Source organism: Macaca fascicularis, chromosome 1 (assembly GCF_037993035.2).
Source record: "Macaca fascicularis isolate 582-1 chromosome 1, T2T-MFA8v1.1".
NCBI lineage: Eukaryota > Metazoa > Chordata > Mammalia > Primates > Cercopithecidae > Macaca > Macaca fascicularis.
Window position 1 is genome coordinate 226,048,649 of NC_088375.1, and position 25,114 is coordinate 226,073,762.

The 25,114-nt window shown below is 43.2% G+C and overlaps 1 protein-coding gene across 15 annotated transcripts in view; it reads left to right on the forward strand.

Moving 5' to 3' along the window:
• The first annotated feature begins 725 nt into the window (after nucleotides 1–725).
• RERE (arginine-glutamic acid dipeptide repeats) overlaps nucleotides 726–25,114 on the forward strand; it is a 468,002-nt gene continuing 443,613 nt past the window's right edge. For 14 of the 15 annotated variants that reach the window (XR_012426448.1, XM_065534714.1, XM_065534711.1 and 11 more), the window contains exon 1: nucleotides 1,102–1,621. The gene's annotated coding sequence lies outside the window, so the exon portion shown is untranslated. Of the gene's footprint in view, nucleotides 1,037–1,101; nucleotides 1,622–25,114 lie in introns of those variants that run through there. The other variant, XM_065534721.1, reaches the window with a different exon arrangement.

Here is a 25,114-nt window from a genome sequence, read left to right on the forward strand (position 1 = left end):
ATTTTATACAGACCTTAACTCCTTCGGGAAGAGTGTAGGGTATAAGGACACCAATAAGCATTTACAGAGTATTAACAAACCAACATTAGGTTGATGATTCACCCTGGATTCGTGCCAGGCTCTGTGACAGAACTCAATAAACATGATGTGCATTTCAAAAATTGCTAATCATAATTGAAATTTCCAAACCCCTCAATCCCATAAATTACATTAACTAGAATATGATCATTTGGCCTGCCCCTACTCCCTTTACAGCATGATAGACCCTGTGATTATCAGGCTTTCGGGAGGTGGGACACAATACTTTATTCTTCAAAGAAAAAGAGGTGATGTTTGGTCTTTTCTCTTTTTAGATTTTTTTTCACACTTACCCTATAGAGTTGTACACTGATCTTTCTAAAATCCCTTCTGTACCTGTACAGTCTCTTCTTTATGCCTTCATGACACTTTTTATTCTTTTCAAATAAGCAGTGCGACTTATTACTTTTTTCTTTCTTAATTCATCTTTTGTCATGTACACTATTTGAAAAATATTATGAGCTGCTCATCAGAATTTCGAAAGAGTCCCTATGCGAATCGTTTACACCCACTCTGTAGCCCGCAGGAACATGGATCCGCGTCCTAATGACTGAAAAGGCCAATTAAGACCCGGGTAACAGCAGGAGCAACCGAACTCCCGCCCACCCCAACCGGGACCTGCCCGCCCAGCTAGCCCGGCCCCGCCCGGGGGGGCGCGTGGGGCGGTCCGCGGCGGAGGAGGGCCGGCCTCGCACTCTCACAAAGACGCGCCCCCGGCGGGAGCCCAGCCCACCGCCCCGGGCCGCCGCCTGCAGCGCGCGCCCTGCAGCCCCCGGCCGCGGCGTTGTCAAGGCTTGGCCTCTCCCAGCCTTCGTCTCTGCTCATTTTATTAAAAAGATTAAAAAAAAAAAAAAAAAAAAAAAAAAAAGGGAAAAGAGATCCCGCCTTCTCCGCCCGCCCTCCGCCTTCCATTGGCCGGGCCTACGGACGCGTCACGCCGCGCTGCGCCAATGGGGAGGTGCGATACTGCGAGGTGGGCCGGGCCCGAGCGGGGAGTGGGCGGCGGGTCGGTGCAGCAGCTCCGCCGCGGCTCCGCCACCATCGCGGAGGTGCCGCTGCTCCCACAGACGCTCGCGAGCAACCCTCCGCGCTCCGGAGCCTCCTCAGCCTCCCGAACACTTCGAGACGCTCGCCCCGCTGGGCCTCGGTCCCCGCCTCCTCCCCCCTCCTCTTCCCCTCTCTCGCTCCCCACATTGTCTCTGCCTCATTTTCTCTCCTAGTTGAGGATTAAAAAAAAAAAATCACCATCATCCTCAGGGAGCCCCCTCGCCCTCGGAAAACAAAACCAGACATGATCCTGGGCTCCCGCTTCTGAAAGATCTGCCCGACCGAGGAGGAGGGAACCTAGGTTCAAGTCGCAGGAAAGGTCACGGCAGGGAAGCCCCCTCAGCCCCTCCGCGTCGCCTCCCCGCGGGCCGCCCCTCTCGGCCCTGCGCCCCGCGGCCCCGCAGCCTCCGCGCGGCCTCCCGCCCCGTCCCCACCACTTTCCCCGGAGCTGGGCCGCGAACACCTCTCTATTGATGGTGTAGCGCTTTAGGGGAAGGTAAGTCTCCAACTTGCCCGCGCCGGGTCGTGTGCTTTCTTTTTTGGCCCCTCGTCCTGGTGGTCAGAGAGGGTCGGCCGTGAAAGCAGTCCTTCGCCCGGGGGGAGGCAGAAAGAAAAGGCTGGGGTCGAAGCCGAAGTCGAGGGGAGCCGGACGAGGGCAGGGCACTTCTTTGGTCATGTCCGGGCCAGGTGACCGTTCCTGCGTGCCTTCTGACCCATGCTCTCTCTTGGCTTCGTATTCATGCTCTTGTTGTACTTGTTTGAGGTTAAACTATTTCATGTGACTAAATTATTGGCTGAAATTGGAAGAGAAGCAAGTCAAGGACTGGAACTGTGAATTTTTTGAATGTTTGTGGATTTCGGGGTGCTGGGGGGAGGACTTTATTATTAAAGTATCATTTTCTCATTAGGGGGGAGATTTCCTCTTTGTGCTCCCAATCTCTAGTTCTCAGCTGTATGTGATTAGAGAATTAGGAAACCCAAAGTCATTTGCAGCAGAATGGAATTCTTACTATCTTGTTTTAGTTCTGCTCTCTGAAGGAGGGTGGCTTCTATTTATCATTAATTTTTAAGGTGACGGAAGGATTCGTAGTTTTACATAGGATAATGTATGTATGTGTGTCTGTTGGAAAGGGGGAAAAGTATTGCAGGCTTCCTTTGAAACTGGTTGCTTGAGAAGTTGTTGAAAGGAAAACAAAATGATTCATTGTTGAATTGTCATTTTCCTCTGTCTCTTTTCCAAGGTTTGCTTACAATTTTTCTGGATTACAGACTTCAAACATTGATTTCAGCAAAATGTGTCCTTGAGAAATTGGGTGCTTTAAATGTTTCAGTATGTGTTGCTATTTTAAGGTACATTTAGAAAGTAGTTTTGTATGAATCCTGAAATAGCCTTCTTCAAAGCAATTTTTTAAACGCAAAAAAAGCTAACTAGTAAGAGGACGAACTTGGTGAATTAGAAAACAGACATTTTAATATAGCAGGAATTGATGCACCGAAGATTTGAGACAGTTTTCATAATTGCTTTCCATTTAAAGAGGGACCTTTTTGTCTAGTGTACACTGGTCTCTTTAGTCTCAGTCTGTTGGGGGAGGGGAGAGAAGCTGGATCTATACTATAATAAAATCATCTTTGGGTTGATATTTTGTTCCATGGATTTGCTTGTTGAGTTAATACTACTGTAAATTATCAACCAGTTTTGATTTTGATGGCCTGGGATGGGTGGAAAACTGGCTTGCAGCTCTCCCTGTTGTTGTTGAGGTCGAAGGGAAAAGAGGCAGAGGCAGACAGACACACACATACACGCACACACACACATACACACACAATACCAAGCTGAGGGCTCATTGTTCTTCCATACACACGTTCATTCTCTCTCTCCCATATTTGGGACTAGGTTTGCACAGACAAACACAGCTCTTTTTGGGAGAGAAGAGAGAAGATGGGGGAAGGGAGGGTGCTTTTCTGTTTCAGCTTTCTTCCACCCATCTCATGCCTGGCCTTTTTTGCAACCTTGTGAGGCAGAAGAGTGCATTGGAAACTAAAGGACACCCAAAAACATGTTCAGAGACTCCTCTTCTCTCTGCCTCCCTTTCTTCCCTTTGCAGCCCTGGTTTCTGCTGCTCTTTCTTTTTTGTGTATGTAAAGATAAAATCTCTCTTTATATGTTGTGGCCTTATGTTCAGCTCTCATTGCTTTCGTATTTCTCATTGACCCTGATTTTGTTGGGGACAGTGATTTGTTCACTTGACTCTTAGTAGTGAATGTGAGCAGAGTCTTTCTAGGTAGAAATAGATTTTATTGGTTAATATTATAAAGATTGTGTTGAGGTTAATATTTAGCAAGATGATGTTTGCATGTTTTTAGTGGTGTGATGTGTCAGGTTTCCTGGCAATTGAGCTGTCAATGTTGTTTTTGTAAATAAGGGTTAAAAGAAAAGATCTGGCTTTCTGTTTGGGGGCTCCTTTGAATACTGGACAGGGAATAGGCTAGTCCACCTGCGGTAAACCCAGCTGTGGCCCAAGGATGGAGGTTGGTGTGAATACATGTGGGTTGCAGAATAGCACCTTCTACTGGTTAATTGCTTGAAAAGACCCAGACGAAGAGGATGGGGGAGGGGATTAACGGCTGAGGCTTAATGATTTTCTTTTAAGCACAGTTGTTGTGCCTTTCTGCAAATGCCACTTCCCCGAGCTGCTAATACAGATGTCCTTTGACAGGCACGGTTGCATTGAGGCATTATTATGTTATTGGTTGTGCCTCGACATTAATTTGTTCTGTTACCAGAAGTATTTACACTTTGTGACTTCCCAGGACTCCTTTGAATTGATACCTTCTCATCTTTTATGAGACAATTTCTCTTGAAATATTACACAAGAGAGTTTATTTCTGTTCCCAGTATTGGAAATCATATACACCAGCAGTCTTTTAAAAAAGTTTTTAGTATCATTAATAAAAAATCAAACCTACTCTATGGAAAGTAAAGTTGTAGCACTGGACAGAGGTTTTTCTCGAGATTTAACCCAGGTAGAGGGGTAGAGGAGGAGTTGAGGGAGGGAGATCTCACTAAAATCGGCAGTTTTGCAAATGTAGTAGCCTTGCATTGCAGTAGTGTTGTTTTCAGTAGTCTTATAAAGTCTGATAGGGTGACTTATTGTATGGATTAGATAAAAAAAATAAAATTGGAAGCCAGAGAAAATGTGAAATGAGGGTGTACACGGATTAACATACAAGAAGGTCAAATTGCTGCCTGAAGGCTTGTAAACTAAGGTACAGTTTCAGAGATAATCTGCTTAATAAATGTCTCAAAAGAATTTTTATTTTCACAAATCCTAACCCATCTCAGTTGTTCTAATGTAATGAACTATTAGAGAGTTTTGCAGTGGTAAAGGGGACTGGTTGTGTAGGATAAACATCTGTTCCAGACTGACTGCTTCTAGAAATGTGACTTCCGATTCACTTTACTTTCAGAACTTCAAGAGTAATCTCTAAAGTTGTGTATCTTTTACAATGAAATGTGAACAGTTCAAATGTATTATTTTCTCAGTGGGAATAGATTCAGGGGATTTCAGTTCAATGTATTCTCCATCAGTGTTTTGTCACAAGGAAACTAGAACTGAGAACCAATTCACAACAGAAAGATAATCCAAATCAAGAAATAAAATGTACCAGTTGCCTTTTCAACTTTGATTTACTGGTCAGTCAAAAAAGCTTTTAAAAAATAGGACAGTAAGGCCTAGTGTGGTGGTTCACGCCTGTGATCCCAGCACTTTGGGAGGCCAAGGTGAGTGGACCACCTGAGGTCAGGAGTTGGAGACCAGCCTGGCCAACACGGTGAAACCTTGTCTCTACTAAAAATACAAAAATTAGCTTGGCACTTTGGTGTGTGGCTGTAATCCCAGCTACTTGAAGGGCTGAGGCACGATAATTGCTTGATCTCAGAGGCAGAGGTTGTAGGGAGCTGAGATCGGCACCACTGCACTCCATCCTGGGTGACAGAGCGAGACTCTGTCTCAAAAAATAAAAAAAAGAAAAATAGGACAGTAAACGCTGTCAGGTCCTGAAATAATTATGTGTAATATTGAACAGATACTGAACAGAAATGTGCCAGGTGCTGTAAAAACACACATATAAGAATATAATCTGTGCCCTTCTAAAAACCTGTATATGCTGAGTATGATAATGGATTTAGTAAGCATTCATTACTTAAAAATTAGTTTCAAATCTCAGTGATCAAAAAAAATTTAAGTAGTAAAATAAGTTGGACATACCAAGTTCTTTTGGGAGTAGTATGCTTTCCTACTAAACTACTTTTGGCAGCTACTTTTGCAGTTGATTTAAAGGTTAAGATAGCAGAAAATTCAAATGTTTAAGTGAGTCATTAGTGTAACCTAGCTGTGAACTTCGTTACACACACACACACACACACACACACACAGACATCCTGAAAGAAAAACTGTTGTTTTACATAATCAGTTTCTGATAATGCTGTGCTCTAGTTAATCACAGGATTTCTTTTTTTACTACTAGGAATTCCTCTTGAATCATATTTAAGTGATTGTTGAATCATATTTGTGTGATTGGTATCCTGATAATTATTCTGGAGTTGAAACTTTCCTTGTCCTATTTAAGTGTGATTTTGCTGAGCCTGTTGGCTTATGTTTGGTTTCTTGTCTAACAGAGTTATAGTTGGTGTGTGTTTTTTTTTTTAATAATGGAGGAGAAATGAACATTTTAAATATGTGTTAGAACATTGTTAAGATTGCATAGACCAATTTAATGAACATTTGAACACAAGTAACTCAAGCTCAAATACTAAATACATTTACTAGCTTCGAGTTTGGGTTGGAATTGTGATTTGTATGGCTAACTTGTTGGTGTGCCAAGTAATATAAGATATACTGTGTGTCTGTACATTAGGTAACTAGGTCATAGAGTACAGTTAATATAAGATGCTTTTTTTTTTTTTATAAAGTGACCTGTTTGTGCCAGTGTAAAATTATTATTATTATTATTTTTTGAGACGGAGCTCGCTCTGTCGCCCAGGCTGGAGTGCGATGGCACCATCTCGGCTCATTGCAACCTTGCCTCCCAGGTTCAAACAATTCTCCTGCCTCATTCTCCTGAGTAGCTGGGATTACAGATGTATGCCACCACACCTGGCTAATTTTTGTATTTTTAGTACAGATGGGGTTTTACCATGTTGGCCAGGCTGGTCTTGAACTCCTGACCTCAAGTGATCCACCCACCTTGGCTTCCTAAAGGGCTGGGATTACAGGCGCGAACCACTGTGCATGGCATATTTTTAATTGGTAAAATTTGCCAGTGTGTCAGCAAGTGTGAGCAATATGTTTAACTGTGAAAATTTTCCTTATATGGTTAGGTTATAAAAGGATGTGACCTCTAATTCATAAACCACTTGGTATTTGAGGAATCCTCATAGCCTATTTGTCTTGGGTTTTTGCATCGGAAGTCGAAGCCATGGGTTATATCTTAATTTTAAAGTAGTTATACACATGACTTTTAAGGACTTTGGTTAGGCTGTTTTTCATTGCAAGGAACAGGAAGTCTTCCAAGTCATCTCAAGTTGGAGAAAAGTAGAACAGAAATTTAAGCCATACGAGTCAGGCCTCACCTAGGAACAAAAACCCCGGTTCCGCAGTGCCTCATACATACTGGAATACTATCAGGGATATGGATCCCACCCAGCTTTAGCAACCAGATGCCTTGTTGCCTCCTCAGCAGGAGGAGTTTGTGGCGCCTTACCCTAGTGCCACGGCCCTGTATATGAGTGTCCAGGCTGTGTGTTGCAATAAATATACCACCCTAAGGGGGACAGTATTGACATTGTTGGCCTGGACTAACCTTAAAAGAGAGCTTGTGAGGAAGCATGGCTGTGCAGCATCTTTAGACAGTCCTGAAGCAGCAGGGCAGAGCTCCTGCTACAAAAACCCATTCTAGCTCACACAGCCATGCACACATTCAGCAGAACATGCATGGACACATTCATTGGCACCTACATATGTTCCCTAGGCTCCCAGAAGTCTAATTCTTTTTTGAGAGAGGGTCTTGTTCTATTGTTCAGGCTGGAGTGCAGTGGCATGAGCATGGCTCACTGCAGCCTTGAACTCCTGGGCTCAAGTTATCCTCCCTCCTTGGCCTCCCGAGTAGCTGGGACTGGGACTAGAGGTATGCACCACTACACCTGGCTAATTGCATTTTTGTAGAAATCAAGTCTTGCCATGTTGCCCAGGCTGGTCTTGAAGTCCTAGGCTCAAGTGATCCTCCCACCTTGGCCACTCAAAGTGCTAGGATTACAGTTGTGAGCCACCATGCGCAGCCAAAGGTCTGATTCTTTGACCTTCTTCCTGCTTCTAGGGTGGGGAGCAAGGGAGTACAGTGATGGAGGCACTCAGTGTGTGTGGGGTGAGTACAGTTCAGGGGGAGTGTGAGCAGATGAGCGTGTTTGTTTGTTTGAACTGCCTGGGGAGGCACTGGAAATCTTCTCTGGCAGGACCTGGCTATGCTGGGGAAGTATATCCACCCAAGTGGATTCTAGGCATGAGCCACTGCGCCTGGCGGCTATTGTTGATTTTGATAGCTTATTCTAACAGCTTATTTTCCTTCAGGAGACTTCATTGTCATAACTCATAGTCAGTTATGATCCTTTTTTTTTTAGGTGGTATCATTTTATTACATTTGTCTTACTCTCCTTTTATTTTCTGTGACTCTGCCATCCACCTGCCTATCTACCTGCCTACCCAAGTCAGTGTTTCCCAAACTGTATTTATGGCTTACTAATATGTTGCAGGTACTTTAAGTATGAGGTGAAATACGTTTATAATGCACATGAGCTCTTTAAAGCCTCAGAAACATTTTATACTATAGAGGGATTTTGTTTTTCATTTTCCTCCCTTACCCCAAAGAATACCTGTTTCTTTCTCATGAGATACTCATGGGATAGATACTACTATTCTAGTTTAATAGAACAATTTGAGATGCACCTGTAAAATTACTTTTTTTTAAAATTTAAATTTTAAGTTTTTTGAGGAAAGGTCTTGCTCTGTCATCCAGTCTGGAGTGCAGTGGTACAATCTCTGCTCACTGCAGCCTTGAACCCCCGGGCTCAAATGATCCTCCTGCCTCAGCCTCCCGAGTAGCTGGGACCATAGGCATGCGCCACCATACCCAGCTAGTTTTTATATTTTTTGTAGAGACAGAGTTTTGCCATGTTGCCCAGGCTGGTCTTGAACTTCTCAGCTGAAGTGATCTACCCTCATTGGTGTCCCAAAGTGTTGGGATTACAGGCATGAGCCACTATGTCCCGATTAATTTTATTTAAAAATAACTTTAGGCTCACGCCTGTAATCCCAGCACTTTGGGAGGCTGAGACAGGCGGGTCACCTGAGGTCAGGAATTCAAGACCAGCCTGACCAACATGGTGAAACCCCGTCTCTACAAAAATAAATTAGCTGGGCGTGATAGCAGATACCTATAATCCCAGCTACTCAGGAGGCTGAGGTGGAAGAATCGCTTGAACCAGGGAGGCGGATGTTGCAGTGAGCAGAGATCGTGCCACTGCACTCCAGCCTGGGGAACGGAGTGAGACTCCATCTCAAAAAAAAAAAAAAAAAAAAAAACTTTAAAAATGTTTATATTATTTTGTTTGAAGGGAGGAGTATCAAATAATTTTTTTTGCAGGGAGGAGTATCAAATAATTTGTAGATTTATTAAGTTTAATTAATTAGCTAAATAATTACTTTAGAGACAAGGTCTCAGTGTCCAGCTCAAGCTGGAGTGCAGTGGCATGATCACAGCTCACTGCAACCTTGACCTCCCAGGCTCAAGTGATTCCCCCATCTCAGCTTCCTGTGTAGCTGAGACTACAGGCACATGCCACCACACCTGGCTAAAAAAGTTGTTGTTGTTGTAGAGATGGTGTCTTGTTATGTTGCCCAGGCTGGTCTCAAACTCCTGGATTGAATCATCCTCCTGCCTTGGTCTCCCAGTGTTGGGATTATAGGCATGAGCCACCAATCCCAGTCTGGATTTATTTTAAAACTGCCACAGTAGTTCAAAGGATAGAGATGTGACATTTAAAAAATGTTTTTCCCCTTGATTAGTTAGTTCTTAATACCTTGAAGCAATGCTTTACTTTGACTGGAACATAGTTGCTGGTTCTTAGAGGAGAGTGACATGACCAAAACCTCACGTTATTCATCTTCCCTATCTGTGTTGAGATAGCTTTTATTTCCTACCTTCTTTCTGTTCTTACATCAGATTTAATCTGTTTCATTTGAAACTGTGCTCATGGCCAGGCGCGGTGGCTCATGCCTGTAATCCCAACACTTTGGGAGGCCGATGTGGGCAGATCACCTGAGGTCAGGAGTTTGAGACCATCCTGGCCAACATGGTTAAACCCCATCTCTACTAAAAATACAAAAATTAGCTGGGTCTGGTGGCGGGTGCCTGTAGTCCCAGCTACTCAGGAGTCTGAGGCAGGAGAATCTCTAGAACCTGGGAGGCAGAGGTTGCAGTGAGCCGAGATTGCGACACTGCACTCTAGCCTGGGCGACAGAGTGAGACTCTGTCAACAACAACAACAACAACAACAACAACAACAAAAAACTGCTCAGGACACAGTGCCTGAAGTTTTTTTGGTTTGGCCACTTCTATTTCCTACCACTTAAATACCTTTTCTTCAATTCTTGTTATAACCTTCTCACTCATTTGATCACTTCATATCTTGTATTAATGTGTATTACTTCCATTTATATTTTAGAACTAATTATGTTCTCTTTATTAGATTATACATCTCTTGAAGGCAGAAAGTTTTCCTTTGACTACAGCAGTATGTGTGCTCACACTTAGAATTAGATGTATTCTGAAAAACACATTTTATTGACTCTAAGATGCCATCATTTGTAAAATGCACTATTATTTTATATACTGCTAAGAATGAAAAAAATGCTGCCAGTTAACCTCTGTGAGACCTTTCCTAATTCCGGTGGTATACAAATGTAAAACAAGCATTATGAGTCTTAGAGTCATTGAAATATGGTCCATCTATTTAGGTTGACTTTCTTTTCACAACTGTCTGTTCCCTGGAAAGCATGTCTGAAGAAAGATTTTAAAGCAGATTATTTTCTTTCATAGGAACAGTATTATAGGTTGCGTTCTTGCCTAAGGATTTAGCATGAAAAATCTTAGCTACAGCCAACAGAGATGCTACTATAAACCTGAAGTAATTATAGTTAAACTATGTTCTAGTTCCTATGGAGTAGGTATAATTATTATGTATTTTGATTTGTAATATATGTTGTATATCTATAATATACACAAATACTACCCTACTGTATTACCATTTTGATCTAAAATGTGCAGGGTTTATGTTAAATATTGATGTTCTTCATGATTCTATCCATTAACTTTTCCCTCAGTACTACTTTTTTTTTTTTTTTTTAAGACGAAGTCCCACTCTGTCGCCCAGGCTGGAGTGCAGTGATGTGATCTCAGCTCACTGCAAGCTCCGCCTCCTGGATTCACGCCATTCTCCTGTCTCAGCCTCCCGAGTAGCTGGGACTACAGGCACCCACCACCACGCCCAGCTAATTTTTTGTATTTTTTAGTAGAGACGGGGTTTCACCATGTTAGCCAGGATGGTCTTGATCTGACCTCATGATCGCTGGCCTTGGCCTCCCAAAGTGCTGTGATTACAGGCGTGAGTCACCGCACCCAGCCCTTCCTCAGTACTTCTTTAACACCAGTTTGGTCCAGCCTAGAAGTTTGAAAATCTCTTTCTTGAGATGCAGATCTGTGTTGTCTTTTGCCTCCTTGAATATCTTTTTGGCCCTAAGTTTCAGAACTTACCAAGCTGTAGTATTTGTCTGCCATTAACCATTATGCTGTTGCAGAAAAGTTGTTAAGAGCTCTAGACTCAATCTGCAGCCCACTGCTTATTAACTCTGTGACTTCAGGCAGGTTATTTACCTTTCTGGGTCTCAGTTTCCTCCTCTGTAAAATAGAGATAATAATACTCATGGGTTTGTTGTGAGGACCAAAGTAATTAATTCATATAAAGTATTTAAAAAAGTCCCTGGCACAGAGTAAATGGTCAATAAATATTAGCCTCTTTTTATTATTATTGTTATTGTCATCCAGAGATCTAGCTTTGCAGTATGTTTTCTTTGTTATTTATAATAATCAGGAGATCTGCAGGAGACAATGGGTGAACACCAGATGGTTTGAATAAATTCTCTCTGAGGTATCAATTCTAAAATGTTCGCTATTCCTTGATATAGGAAATGCTAAAAAACAATATGTGATTAAATACCAAGTGAATAGAGTAATAGTGCAGTTTGAAGTTTGGGGTGTTAATAAATGATCAGAATGTCATGGCTTAGCTGTTCCTCTTATTTATTATGTTCCTGAAGGAATGTTTGTTTTAGACAAGGTCTTGCTCTGCTGCCGAGGTTCTGGAGTGCATTGAGTGGTGCATGATCACGGCTCACTATAGCCTCGACCTTGAGGGTCCAAGTGATTCTCCCACCTCAGCCTCCCAAAGTGCTGGGATTACAGGTGTGACTCACCACGCCTGGCCTCTGAAGGAGATTTATGTAAGTAGAACAATGGCAAGTGGGAAATTAGAAGTGTTACTTTATTATTAATTTGGGCTTTTGGCCAAAATACCAACGTAAATTTGTGTAGTAAACAGGGTGAGAGCATATTACTTAAGCTCCAGGACTAGTCAAGGGCTCTCTCATCCTCCTCAATTTCACTGTCTTACTACTCTTTGGTTGATGGCTTTGCAGAAGACCCGACGATTAGTGTTTTAGAGTGTGTAAGAGTGAAATGACCAAGAACAAGAACGCAAACTCTCACATGTATGTGACTTTTTTTCTATCTTGCACTTGAATCAAGATTTGTGTGACTTTTAATCTTCGTTGATCTTCATACTTGTAAACAGGGTTCAATCAGTATTGTGGACTCTTGACCCAATCAGATTAGTGTTCCATCCTCTTAGAGTGATTCAAGAAGGAAGGCGATTGAGGGAGAGAGCAAGACATCTTGTTGGTCCGGCTTCAAATCTCTAGTGAGGTTGATGTAATGGCCTGTGAGGAATAACTAAAAATATTTGGCTATCTACCGAAGCAATCCTACCTTCTGACATTTTTCAGGATAGTCCCTGGGACTGCGGGGGTGGGGGGTGGCGGAACTGCAAAGTATTTTTCAAATTTAAGAATAAGGCTAGATGTGGTGGCTCACAACTGTAATCCTAGTGCTTTGGGAGGTCAAGGCAGGAGGATCACTTGAGACCAGGAGTTTGAGACCAGCCTGGGCAATGTAACAAGACCCCCGTCTCTGTCAAAAAAATTAAAAATTAACCAGGTGTGGTAGCACGTGCCTATAGTCCTAACTACTTAGGAGGCTGAGGCGGGAGGATTGTTTGAGCCTACAAGGTCAAGGCTGCAATGAACCAAGATGGTGCCATTGCTCTTCAGCCTGGGAGACAGAGTGAGATCCTGTGACAACAACAGAATTTAAGGATAAGAGAACCCCATAAGGTACAATTAGGGAAAGATATCTTGTGATAAATAAGATTTGCCGTGTGGAGAACTGACCCACCATCAATGATGGCTGCTATGGCATTTTGGTAAGATGCCGATGCTAATTTTGGTAACAGCAGTGTCATCTTTGGGGAATATGGTTATGTGTGATTATATTAGCAGAGCAAAGCTGAAGTCTAGTCATATTGTACTCTCATATTGTAGCCTGAAGCAAGAATATGACAGCAGGGGAGTGATGAACTTGGAGGCTAGAGAAGAGGGAGGCAGAGGGTTTCACTCAGCTTCTACAGCCTTGGCTGCATTGATGCTGGCTTGTCAGCTCCTGTAGGAAGAGGCCCGTCATCTGCTTTGGTCACTTCAGTGCACCTTTCATGCGAGGAGTATAGTAGGCATTCATTTGTTAAATGAATGAATAATATTACCGTATGGTATTATTGAGGTAGAGATAAGGGAGATTTGGCTTAATCGCTTGACCCCAAGGCATACTTAGGAAGTTGTTACTATTATTTTTTGAGACGGAGTCGCCCTCTGTCACCAGGCTGGATGATCTCGGCTCACTGCAACCTCTGCCTCCCGAGCTCAAGCGATTCTCCTGTCTCAGCCTCCCAAGTAGCTGGGATTACAGGCGATCACCACCATGCCTGGCTAAATTTTGTGTTTTTAGTAGAGATGGGGCTTTGCCATGTTGGCCAGGCTGGTCTTGATCTCCTGACCTCCGGTGATCCGCCCACCTCTGCCTCCTAAAGTGCTGGGGGATTATAGGTGTGAGCCACTGCGTCTGGCCAAAAAATTATTGATAATAGCAATTTTATACCTCAAATATAGTGTAGAAAAAAACATTTTAGAGCTTAGTTATTTGAATCATCAAAAATAAGTTTGTCACGCCTGTAATCCCAGCACTTTGGGAGGCTGATATGGGTAGATTGCCTGAGGTCAGGAGTTTGAGACCAACCTGGCCAACATGATGAAACCCCGTCTCTACTAAAAATACAAAAATTAGCTGGGCGTGGTGGCGAACGCTTGTAATCTCAGCTACTTGGGAGACTGAGACAGGAGAATCTCTTGAACCTGGGAGGCAGAGGTTGCAGTGAGCTGAAATTGCACCATTGTACTCCAGCCTGGAAAGCAAGTGTGAAATTCCGTCTCAAAAAAAAAGTTTGTTTATTTATTTATTTTTGTTTTGTTTTGAGATGGAGTCTCACTCCTGTTGCCCAGGTTGGAGCGCAATGGCGCGATCTCGGCTCACTGCAACCTCTGCCTCCCAGGTTCAAGCGATTCTCCTGCCTCAGCCTTCTGAGTAGCTGGGACTACAGGCACGCACCACCATGCCCGACTAATTTTTGTATTTTTTTTTTTTGAGTTGGATTCTCACTCTTATCACCCAGGCTAGAGCACAATGGTGCAGTCTCTGTTCACTGCAACCTCCGCCTCCTGGATTCAAGTGATTCTCCTGTGTCGGCCTCTCGAGTAGCTGGGACTACAGGCGCCAGCCACGATCCCTGGCTAATTTTTGTATTTTTAGTAGAGGTGAGGTTTCACCATGTTGACCAGGCTGGTCTGGTACTCCTGACCTCAAGTGATCCACCCGCCTCAGCCTCCCAAAGTGCTGGGATTACAGGTGAGAGCCACCGCACCTGGCTTAATTTTTGTATTTTTAATAGAGATGGGGTTTCATCATATTGGCTAGGCTGGTCTGGAACTCCTGACCTCAGGCGATCTACCCACCTCAGATTCCCAAAGTGCTGAGGTTACAGGAATGAGCTGTTGCGTCCGGCCCCCCAAAATGAGTTTATTTTAATCTAGTAAGTTTAAAATGTGTATTCAAAATTATTTAATAGCTGAACATGGTGGCGGGCATCTGTAATCCCAGCTACTCAGGAGCCAGGACAATCGCTTGAACCTGGGAGGCTGAGGTTGCAGGGAGCCACGGCACTGCAACCTGGATGACAGAGCAAGACTCTGGCTCAAAACAAACAAACAAACCAAAGCAAAGATAAAAAATCATTTGAAAGAGTAAAATTTAATAAATATAGTAGTCTTTCTCTATAATTTTGCCTTGTTTTAGATAGGATTAGATTCAGCAGTGAGTAGTAGAAACCAAAAATAACAATGGCTTGAACAAGATAGAAGTTACCTTTCTTTCATGTATCTCATAGGCAGTCCTAAACCAGTATGGTACCTTCATGCTCATTAGGGGACCCAGCCTTCAACATGTAACTCTTTCCTTTTAGTCAAAGGTGGCTTCTCCACTTTCTCACATTAGTTGTACATTCTGACCAGCAGGAAGGAGGAAGAGGCAAAAGCTGGGCATGCCCCCATCTTGTGAAGATACTTTCCAGGAATTGTACGTATCGCTTCTGCTATGTCCCTTCGATTATAACAAGGTCACATATAACTGCAAGAGAAGCTGGAATGTATATTCTATACTGGAAATTCCTATGTGCCTAGTCAAGAATCAGGAGTTCTCTTACTTTGGAAGGAGGGAAGAATTAGTATTGCACTACATCTGGCAGTTTGTGCCATAAATGCCAGTGGAATGGCTAATGTAGTATTAACACATTTGATAATTTGACAGTATTGTTTGTAATCCTTCAGTATTATTTGTAAGAATAACCCCCCACCTCCAGTTCAGTATTCAGTATAGAATTTTCACTAAAATTTGTCTCGATCTAACTATGGCTTCAGATTTTTATTGCTGGATAAATTTTCTAACAAGATGAACTGCCTTCTGATTTGAACATTCTGATCTTGGTAGCATAATCTGTCATGTGTACATATATATATTTTATGTGATTCATTATTGTAGGAATAATTACTGAAATTTCCTAAGTTGTTATATACTTAGGATTATACACATATGATTAAAGAGCTTGTTGAGACTTAATTTTTAACATCTATAAACTGGAAAAATGTGCATACATGTTGTTTCTATTAATATATTGAGAAAAGTTTTCATTAATATTCGTATTCCTTAAGAAATTTAGCTTTATAAAACATCTACATGTTTCTTACATATTTTGGTTGGAATGGCTTAGCACCTTTGTTTGCATAGCTTAGTGAGAATTTAGTCTTTGTGGAATCCTTAAACACTTGATGCCACAAAAAGTTTAGTTGGCTGGGCACAGTGGCACAAGCCTGTAATCCCAGCACTTTGTGTGGCTGAGGCAGGCAGATCACTTGAGCCCAAGAATTTGAGACCAGCCTGGACAACATGGCAAAACCCAGTCTTTCTGGAAAAAAACAAACAAAAAAACCCAAAAGCCAGTCATGGTGGTGTGCACCTGTAGTCTCAGCTACTCAGGATGCCGAGGAGGGAGAATTGATTTAGCCTGGGAGGTCAAGGCTGCAGTGAGCTGTGATTCAGCCACTGCACTTCAGTCTGGGCAACAGAATGAGACTCTGTCTCAAAAAAACAAAAAAACAGACCACCCTCCCCTCCAAAACTTTAGTAACTTGGGGTTATATGTAGACTTGGAATATTTATTCTGTAATGGTTCTGATAATGAACAGTGAACTTCTTTTTTTTTTAAATTTATTTATTTATTTTTTTATTTTTGAGATGGAGTCTCACTCTGTCCCCAGGCTGGAGTACAGTGGCACAATCTTGGCTCACTGCAACCTCCGTCTCCCGGGTTCAAGCGATTCTCCTGCCTCAGCCTCCCGAGTAGCTGGGACTACAGGCATGTGCCACCATGCCCAGCTAATTTTTGTATTTTTAGTAGAGACGGGGTTTCACCATGTTGGCCAGGATGGTCTTGATCTCTTGACCTCATGATCCTCCCGCCTCAGCCTCTCAAAGTGCTGGGATTACAGGTGTTAAGTCACTGCGCCCAGTCGAACAGTGACTTCTTTTCACAGCTCAGATAGCTTTAGTTTCATACAGTTTGTCTTTCCATGTATTGAGTGTCATATTTTGTTTGCCTCAGCATATAAACTGTGCAATTGTATAATTGTCATAAATAAACTTACTTTAAAATATAATTTATAAATTCTTTTCGTCAACTTAGACCTAATGTTCTGAATGTGTTAAGAAGTTTTAGTGTCCAAGGACTTCTTAGAATCCATAGTTGCCTTTTTTGGAGGCATACCAGGGCCCTGGGCAGCTGGATGGAGAGGGAGGGATCTTACCTTTTGTACTTTCCTTATATAGCATTTGTTGCAGGTAAACAAGACCTAATTCAAATGAATACATAATAAAAGCCTGTTTTTTTTTGCCCCTTTCTTTTTATTATATGCTTTAGTGAAATATGAGTTTAATTAATGTAGCAGAATAGGGCATACAAAATGACCAAGACAGAGATTGTACCCTTGATGATTTTCTCACTAATGAGAAAGATGAGACATGTACACAACTGAGTACTAGGTAGAAGAAAGTGCCTCCAGAGGTGTTGCTACTATGGTTTAAGAAAGAGAATCAGCTCTGGATGGGGGCATTAGGGAGGATCTGGTGTAGGAGCTGGTGTTTCACCTGTGTTTTGAAGGATTGGCAGGATTTGGACATATGATAAGTAGCTAAGAGGATTTCAGGCAGGAAATTGCATGAAGCAAAGGCACAGAGCCTGGAAAGCTTGGGAAATGGTGAGTACTTTTGCTGCTTCTATGATGGGGATTATTAAATTGTGTTTCGATTTTCTTTTTTAAAAAGATATCTTTTAAAATGTTCTATAGCAGATGCAGGCAGGCATAGTTTTTTCAACTCGGGTAATTTGTGTTTGAAGCTGTAGCTGGTAGCTGTTCAGATAACAGAGTAAGAGCATTTTGGAGAGGGAGTCCTTGGGACTGGTTTCTCAAAGAAGGAACAGACTGGTTTGACCAGAACCATAGGGCGTTGGAAAGATAGGTTGGGATCATAGCATAGGCAGATTCAACACCAGAGTTAAATGATTTTATTTGATAGCTTCATGTGTTCAAATGAAATACAAATTGTAATTATAAAATTAATATATACTCATTGTAATCACTTTCACACAATTTAGTATTCCTCCAGATGTTTTCCATGCATATATAAGCACACTGTACATAGCATCTTGAATTTAAAAAAATTCCAAACATATATTTTTCAATTCAATACTTATAACTCAGGTTTGTTTTTGAAAACAGCTGCATAATCGGACACTGTATGGATATATACTTCACTTTTCCCATTGATGGATGGTTAAATTGTCTCAGACTGGTTTGCATCCTCATATCTGTACTGTTGTACAATTATACAAGTATGTGTATAGGATAAGCTCTTAAGTGGAGTTGCTGAATCAGTGGGTTATATTTACTTTTTATTTTTATTTATTTTTTTTTTTTTGAGACGGAGTCTCGCTCTGTCGCCCAGGCTGGAGTGCAGTGGCCCGGATCTCAGCTCACTGCAAGCTCTGCCTCCCGGGTTTACGCCATTCTCCTGCCTCAGCCTCCCGAGTAGCTGGGACTACAGGCACCTGCCACCTCGCCCGGCTAGTTTTTTGTATTTTTTAGTAGAGACGGGGTTTCACCGTGTTAGCCAGGATGGTCTCGATCTCCTGACCTCGTGATCCGCCCGTCTCGGCCTCCCAAAGTGCTGGGATTACAGGCTTGAGCCACCGCGCCCGGCCTTACTTTTTATTGTGAAAGCTGTAAATAAATTGCCCCCAAAGATTTGCCTGTGTACACACAGAATATTTTAGGGTTCTGATTTCCTTCTCACCAACCCTGGATATTGTAAAATTTCATAATCTTTGTTAATCTGATAGGTAGAAATGTGTACAGTGCTATTATCTTTTTATTTAAAAACTTTTTTTTTTTTTGGCTGGGCATGGTGGCTCACACCTGTAATCCCAGTACTTTGGGAAGCTAAGGTGGGCGGATCACCTGAGGTTGGGAGTTTGAGACCAGCCTGACCAACATGGAGAAACCCCATCTCTACTAAAATTACAAAATTAGCCTGGTGTGGTGGTGCATGCCTGTAATCCTAACTACTTGGAAGGCTGAGGCAGGAGAATCGCTTGAAACTGGGAGGTGGAGGTTGTGGTGATCCAAGATTGTGCCATTGCTTTCCAGCCTGGGCAACAAGAGCAAAACTCTGTCTCAAACAAAAAAGAACAAATTTTTTTGAGACAGGGTCTTGCTTTGTCGTCCAGGTTGGAGTGCAGTGGTGTGATCATTGCTCACTGCAGCCTCGATCTCCTGGGCTCAAGCGATCTTCCCATCTCAACCCCCCCAAGTAGCTGAGGCTACAGGAATGCACTACCATACCTGGCTAATTTGTGTATTTTTTGTAGAAACAGGGTTTTACCATTGCTCAGGCTGGTCTCGAACTCCTGGACTCAAGCACTCCACTTACCTCAGCCTCCCAAAGTGCTAGGATTACGGGCGTAAGCCACCAGGCCTGGCCTTAAAATTTTTTTGAGACTGAGTCTTGCTGTATTGCCCAGGCTGGAGTGCGGTGGCGCAATCTCGGCTCACTGCAACCTGTGGCTCCCAAATTCAAGCAGTTCTGCCTCAGCCTCCCTAGTAGCTGGGACTATAGGTATGCACCACCACGCCCCGCTAATTTTTGTGTTTTTAGTAGAGATGGGGTTTCACTATGTTGGCCACGCTGGTCTCGAACTCCGGACGTCAAGCGATCACCTGCCTTGGCCTCCCAAAGTTCTGAGATTACAGGCCTGAGCCACCGCGTCCGGCCCTTAAAAAGTGTTTTTAGAGACAGAATCTCTGTTTCTCAGGCTGGAGTGAGGTGGTGCAGTCATAGCTCACTGCAGCCTCTTAACTCTTGGGCTCAAGTGATCCTCCTGAGTAGCTGGGACTACAGGTGTGTACTATAGTGCCTGGCTCCTGCAATATCATTTGAATTTGCATTTCTTTGACCATGAATGAAGTTGATGATCTTTTCATATATCAGAATTTTAAGATACACTTTTGTGGTCTCTCAGTCATAGAGACAGGTGGTTTATGTTATATGGAGTACTTTGTTCTGAGTGTAATTTATTTTTAAAACACATTTAAATAAAAGCTTCATTGAGATCAGTCACATGCTGTAAAATTTACTCTTTAAAGACTGCAATTTCTGGATTTTAGTCATTTAATTAATTTATTTTATTTTATTTTTTGACATAGAGTCTTGCTCTGTAGCCCATGCTGGAGTGCAGTGGTGTGATCATGGCTCACTGCAGGGGTGTCCAATCTTTTGGCTTCCCTGGGCCACGTTGGAAGAAGAAGAAATGTCTTGGGCCATACATAAAATACAGCAACACTGGCCAGGCGCGGTGGCTCACGCCTGTAATCCCAGCACTTTGGGAGGCTGAGGCGGGCAGATCACCTGAGGTCAGGAGTTTGAGACCAGTCGTCTGGCCAGCATGGTGAAACCTCATCTTTACTAAAAATACAAAAATTGGCTGGACGTGGTGGCAGATTCCTGTAATCCCAACTACCTGGGGGGCTGAGGCAGGGAGAATTGCTTGAACTCGGGAGGTGGAGGTTGCAGTGAGCCCAAATTGTGCCACTGCACTCCAGCCTGGGTGACAGAGTGAGACTCCGTCTTAAAAAAAAGCAGAAAAACCAAAACCAAAACAAAACATTAACACTAACAATAGCTGATGAGCTAAAAATAAAAAAATCACAAAAAAACTCATAACGTTTTAAGAAAGTTTACAAATTTGGCCGGGCGCGGTGGCTCACGCCTGTAATCCCAGCACTTTGGGAGGCCGAGGCGGGCGGATCACAAGGTCAGGAGATCGAGACCACGGTGAAACCCCATCTCTACTAAAAATACAAAAAATTAGCCGGGCGCGGTTGTGGGCGCCTGTAGTCCCAGCTACTCGGGAGGCTGAGGCAGGAGAATGGCGTGAACCCGGGAGGCGGAGCTTGCAGTGAGCCGAGATCGCGCCACTGCACTCCAGCCTGGGCTGGGCGACAGAGCGAGACTCCGTCTCAAAAAAAAAAAAAAAAAGAAAGCTTACAAATTTGTTTTGGACCTCATTCAAACCTGTCCTGGGCTGTGGGTTGGACAAGCTTGACTTACTGCATCCTCAAATTCCTGGTCTCAGGTGATCCTCCTGTTTAAGCCTCCTCCTGAGTATCTGGGATTACAGGTGCATGTCACCATGCCTGGCTAATTTTGATTTTAATTTAATTAATTAAAATATTTAATAACCTAAATGAAACATCTAAAACCACAGCTTCTGGAAGAACTGCTTGTTCTTGACTGTCTTGTACCTCTCTTTGAACTTGACCCTGGCCTCTCGTTAGCCTTGCATTTAAGAGCAGCGTCTCTGAAGATATCCTTGTTGATGAGAGTTTTCTGCAAGGGGATATCCACAGAACACCTTGTGAGCATGAGATGATTGTAGTTACAAACTTTCACAGACGACTTGATCTTTGGCTGGGCGTGGTGTACTCACGCATGTAATCCCGGCACTTTGGGAGGCCAAGGCTGGTGGATCACCTGAGGTCAGGAGTTCGAGACCAGCCTGGCCAACATGATGAAACCCCGTCTCTACTAAAAAAACAGAAATTAACAGGGCGTAGTGGCATGTGCCCGTGGTCCCAGCTACTCAGGAGGCTGAGGCAGGAGAATCACTTGAACCCGGGAGGCAGAGTTTGCAGTGAGTTGAGGTCTGCCATTGGACTCCAGCCTGGGTAATGAGCTAAACTCCGTCTCAAAACAAAAACAAAAACAAAAAGGCTGGACGCAGTGGCTCACGCCTGTAATCCTAGCACTTTGGGGGGCCGAGGCGGGTGGATCACCTGAGATTGGGAGTTCGAGACCAGCCTGTCTAACATGGTGAAACCCCATCTCTACTAAAAATACAAAAATTAGCTGGATGTGGTGATGCACGTCTGTAATCCTAGTTACTCAGGAGGCTGAGGCAGGAGAATCGCTTGAAACCCGGGAGGTGGAGGTTGCAGCCAAGATTGTGCCACTGCACTCCAGCCTGGGCGACAGAGCAAGACTCCATCTCAACAACAACAACAACAACAAAAAAGACTTGATCTTTGACTCTTCTTCATCTTCTTCTTGCCCACAACAGCTGTCAGTTTGCGGGGATAGTGGTCAAATCCAGCCACCAGAACATGGCTGTGAGGGCGATCTGAGGTGCCATCATCAATGTTCTTCATGATGATATCTTTGCTTCCTGAGTAGCATGTGGCATAGCGTCTGGCCAGAACAGCACCACTTTCATGAACTTGCCCATTTTTACAGCAACCACCCAGGCCTACAGCAGAAAGCCTGGGTAATTTTTTTTTTTTTTGAGACAGAGTCTTGCTCTGTCACTTAGGCTGTTGTGCAGTGGCAGAATCTTGGCTCACTGCAATCTCTGTCCCCCAGCTGGGTTCGAGCAATTCTCTAGCCTCAGCCTCCTGGGTAGCTGGGATTACAGGCGCTTGCCACCATGCTTGGCTAATTTTTTTGTATTTTTAGTAGAGACTGGGTTTCGCCCTGTTGGCCAGGCTTGTCTCTAACTCCTGACCTCAGGTGATCCACCTGCCTTAGCCTCCCAAAGTGCTAGGATTACAGGCGTGAGCCACTGCACCCCGCCTAATTTTTAAATTTTTTATATAAGTGGGGTCTTGCTATGTTTCCCAGGTTGGTTTCAAACTCCAGGCCTCAAGCGATCCTCCCACCTTAGCCTTCCAAAGTGTCGGGATTACAGGAATGAGCCACTGCACCCGGCCTAGTCATTTATTTTAAAATTGAGTGCCAACCATTGTCTTATTATTTGTAGTAAATGCCTGTTAGGCTGAACTTGAAGTTCTCTCTTTCTTCATTCAGCATGTAGGCCCCAAATTTGAAATGAGAAAGTGCAACTTTTCCTGTTATTTTTCCAGTTAGAGGCTTCTCTTACTAGAGACTGCAGTCAGGTACCTGGATTCTGAAATGGAGTTAATGTGACAACTGCTTTGGAATCTCAGTGCTTTCGTACTGGATGGGGAGTGATTTCTTTTAAATAACATGTAGTTGAAACTGTTTTCCAACTGCAGGAGGTGATATAAACTCTGACTTTTTTGGAAAATGTTTTAAATATAAAATCTGAAATGAAAAAGGCTTTAAAGTAAAAAGATTTTAAAATATGGTAAGTGCTTTAAATTTAGTAAGTCAGTTTTTCAGGTGGGTGATTCAACTGCTTTCTAGTTAATCTGGTCATTTTTTATTCCAGAGATTTCTTAATATGTCTACTAAAGCATGTGTGTGTTTACGGTAAGATGACTAAATTGCTTCACTTTAAGAACAATAACGATAGGCCGGGCCCGGTGGCTCACGCCTGTAATCCCAGCACTTTGGGAGGCCGAGACGGGCGGATCATGGGGTCAGGAGATCGAGACCATCCTGGCTAACACGGTGAAACCCCGTCTCTACTAAAAACACAAAAACTAGCCGGGCGTGTGGTGGGCGCCTGTAGTCCCAGCTACTCGGGAGGCTGAGGCAGGAGAATGGTGTGAACCCAGGAGGCAGAGCTTGCAGTGAGCTGAGATCGCGCCACTGCACTCCAGCCTGGGGGACAGAGCGAGCCTCCGTCTCAAAAAAAAAAAAAAAAAAAAAAGAACAATAATGATCTGGTATGTATTTTTATTTTGTGATTCATTCTGATTTTTTTTTTTTTTTTTTTTTGAGACGGAGTCTCGCTCTGTAGCCCAGGCTGGAGTGCAGTGGCCGGATCTCAGCTCACTGCAAGCTCCGCCTCCCGGGTTCACGCCATTCTCCGGCCTCAGCCTCCCGAGTAGCTGGGACTACAGGCGCCCGCCACCTCGCCCGGCTATTTTTTGTATTTCTTAGTAGAGACGGGGTTTCACCGTGTTAGCCAGGATGGTCTCGATCTCCTGACCTCGTGATCCACCCATCTCGGCCTCCCAAAGTGCTGGGATTACAGGCTTGAGCCACCGCGCCCGGCCTTTTTTTTTTTTTTTTAGACGGAGTCTTACTCTGTCACCCAGGCTGGAGTGCAGTGGTGCGATCTTAGCTCACTGCAACCTCCACCTCCCAGGTTCAAGTAATTCTCCTGTCACCCAGTTATTTTTAAAGCATACCAGTAATTTGCTTGACTGATTTGTTTTCAGTTAAAACAAGTGTTAATATTTTTCTAGGGTCTCCCTGTGTTGCCCAGGCTGGTCTTGAACTCCTGGCCTCAAGTGATCCTCCTGCCTCAGGCTCCCAAAGTGCTGGGATTACAGCATGAGCCACTGTTCCTGGCCTTGGCGGATTTTTTTTTTTTTTTTTAGGAAACTAGTTCTGCCTTCTAGCATTGGCTTCCATCTATTGGGTCCTCTGATAGCCCTTGTCTGTTGCCCAGGGATGATTACAGACTAGTAGGTCTTATCACTGGCTAAGTCTGTGAACCTCATCTGTATTGTTTCACTTGGGAGAAGATGTCAACAGAGGTTCATAGTAGATGGTTTTCTGTTGATTTTGATAGAGCTAAATGTATTGTTTCCTTCCTTTTGCTTTTGTATGTATTTAAACGTTCAGTTTCCTGTTCTTCGTAGTAAAATATTCCTAAAATTGTGGTTCTCTGTATTTTAACCCTTCGTATTTCATCATTTTTCTATAGTTTTATGCCTTTTCTGTTTGGAAAGTCATTTTTAATTGGCTTGCTTTTAGTCATTTAAATTACAATATCAGGCTGAAGTTAGTGGTTTATCTTAATTGATGGTTACAAATCAAACTCCTTATTCTACTCTTTCCCTCTTCTCACTACTGTATTTGACTAGTCTAAAAAAAAAATTGCAGTATCTCCTCTTTTTCCCTCTTGACATCCTTTTTTTAATTCCTAATTTTTTCATGTCTTAAGTTTTTTTCCTACCTTAAAGTCCCTTGGCCTTTTAGTTGTTTTGATTAAAGTGGATTTTTTTCTTGGGCTTTTAATTAGATTTTCTTTTCCTTCAGCTCTTCATAGGGAGATTGAAGATGATGCTGACTGACACTGGGTCAGTGGCCTGATTACTTAGAATGAGACTGAACATTGAGTGGCTTGAATATAGCATTTAACTTAGCCTGTGTATGTTTCCACTTCCACTTGAAGGCTATTTCCTGGCTTAGAGGCACTGTCCTGAAAAATAATAAAATGAATATAAATTAAACAACCCGTGTATTCTTGTGTAGTGCCCATTGGAATCAAGATGAGATCTGAGATCTGGGTGGCCTATGGGAGAATACTATTTATAACTCTAGAAACAATATTTTGCTAAGAGATATGTTTATTACAGTGGAGAGAGCTCTCCAAGTATTTAAAACATACTTTATATGTGCTACATAATTCCTGGGTTTTTTTTTTTTTTTTTTTGAGACGGGGTTTCGCTCTTGTTGCCCAGGCTGGAGTGCAATGGTGTGATCTCAGCTCACCGCAACCTCCGCCTCCTAGGTTCAAGCGATTCTCCTGCCTCAACCTCCCAAGTAGTTGGGATTACAGGCATGTACCACCACGCCCAGCTAATTTTGTATTTTTGGTAGAGATGGAGTTTCT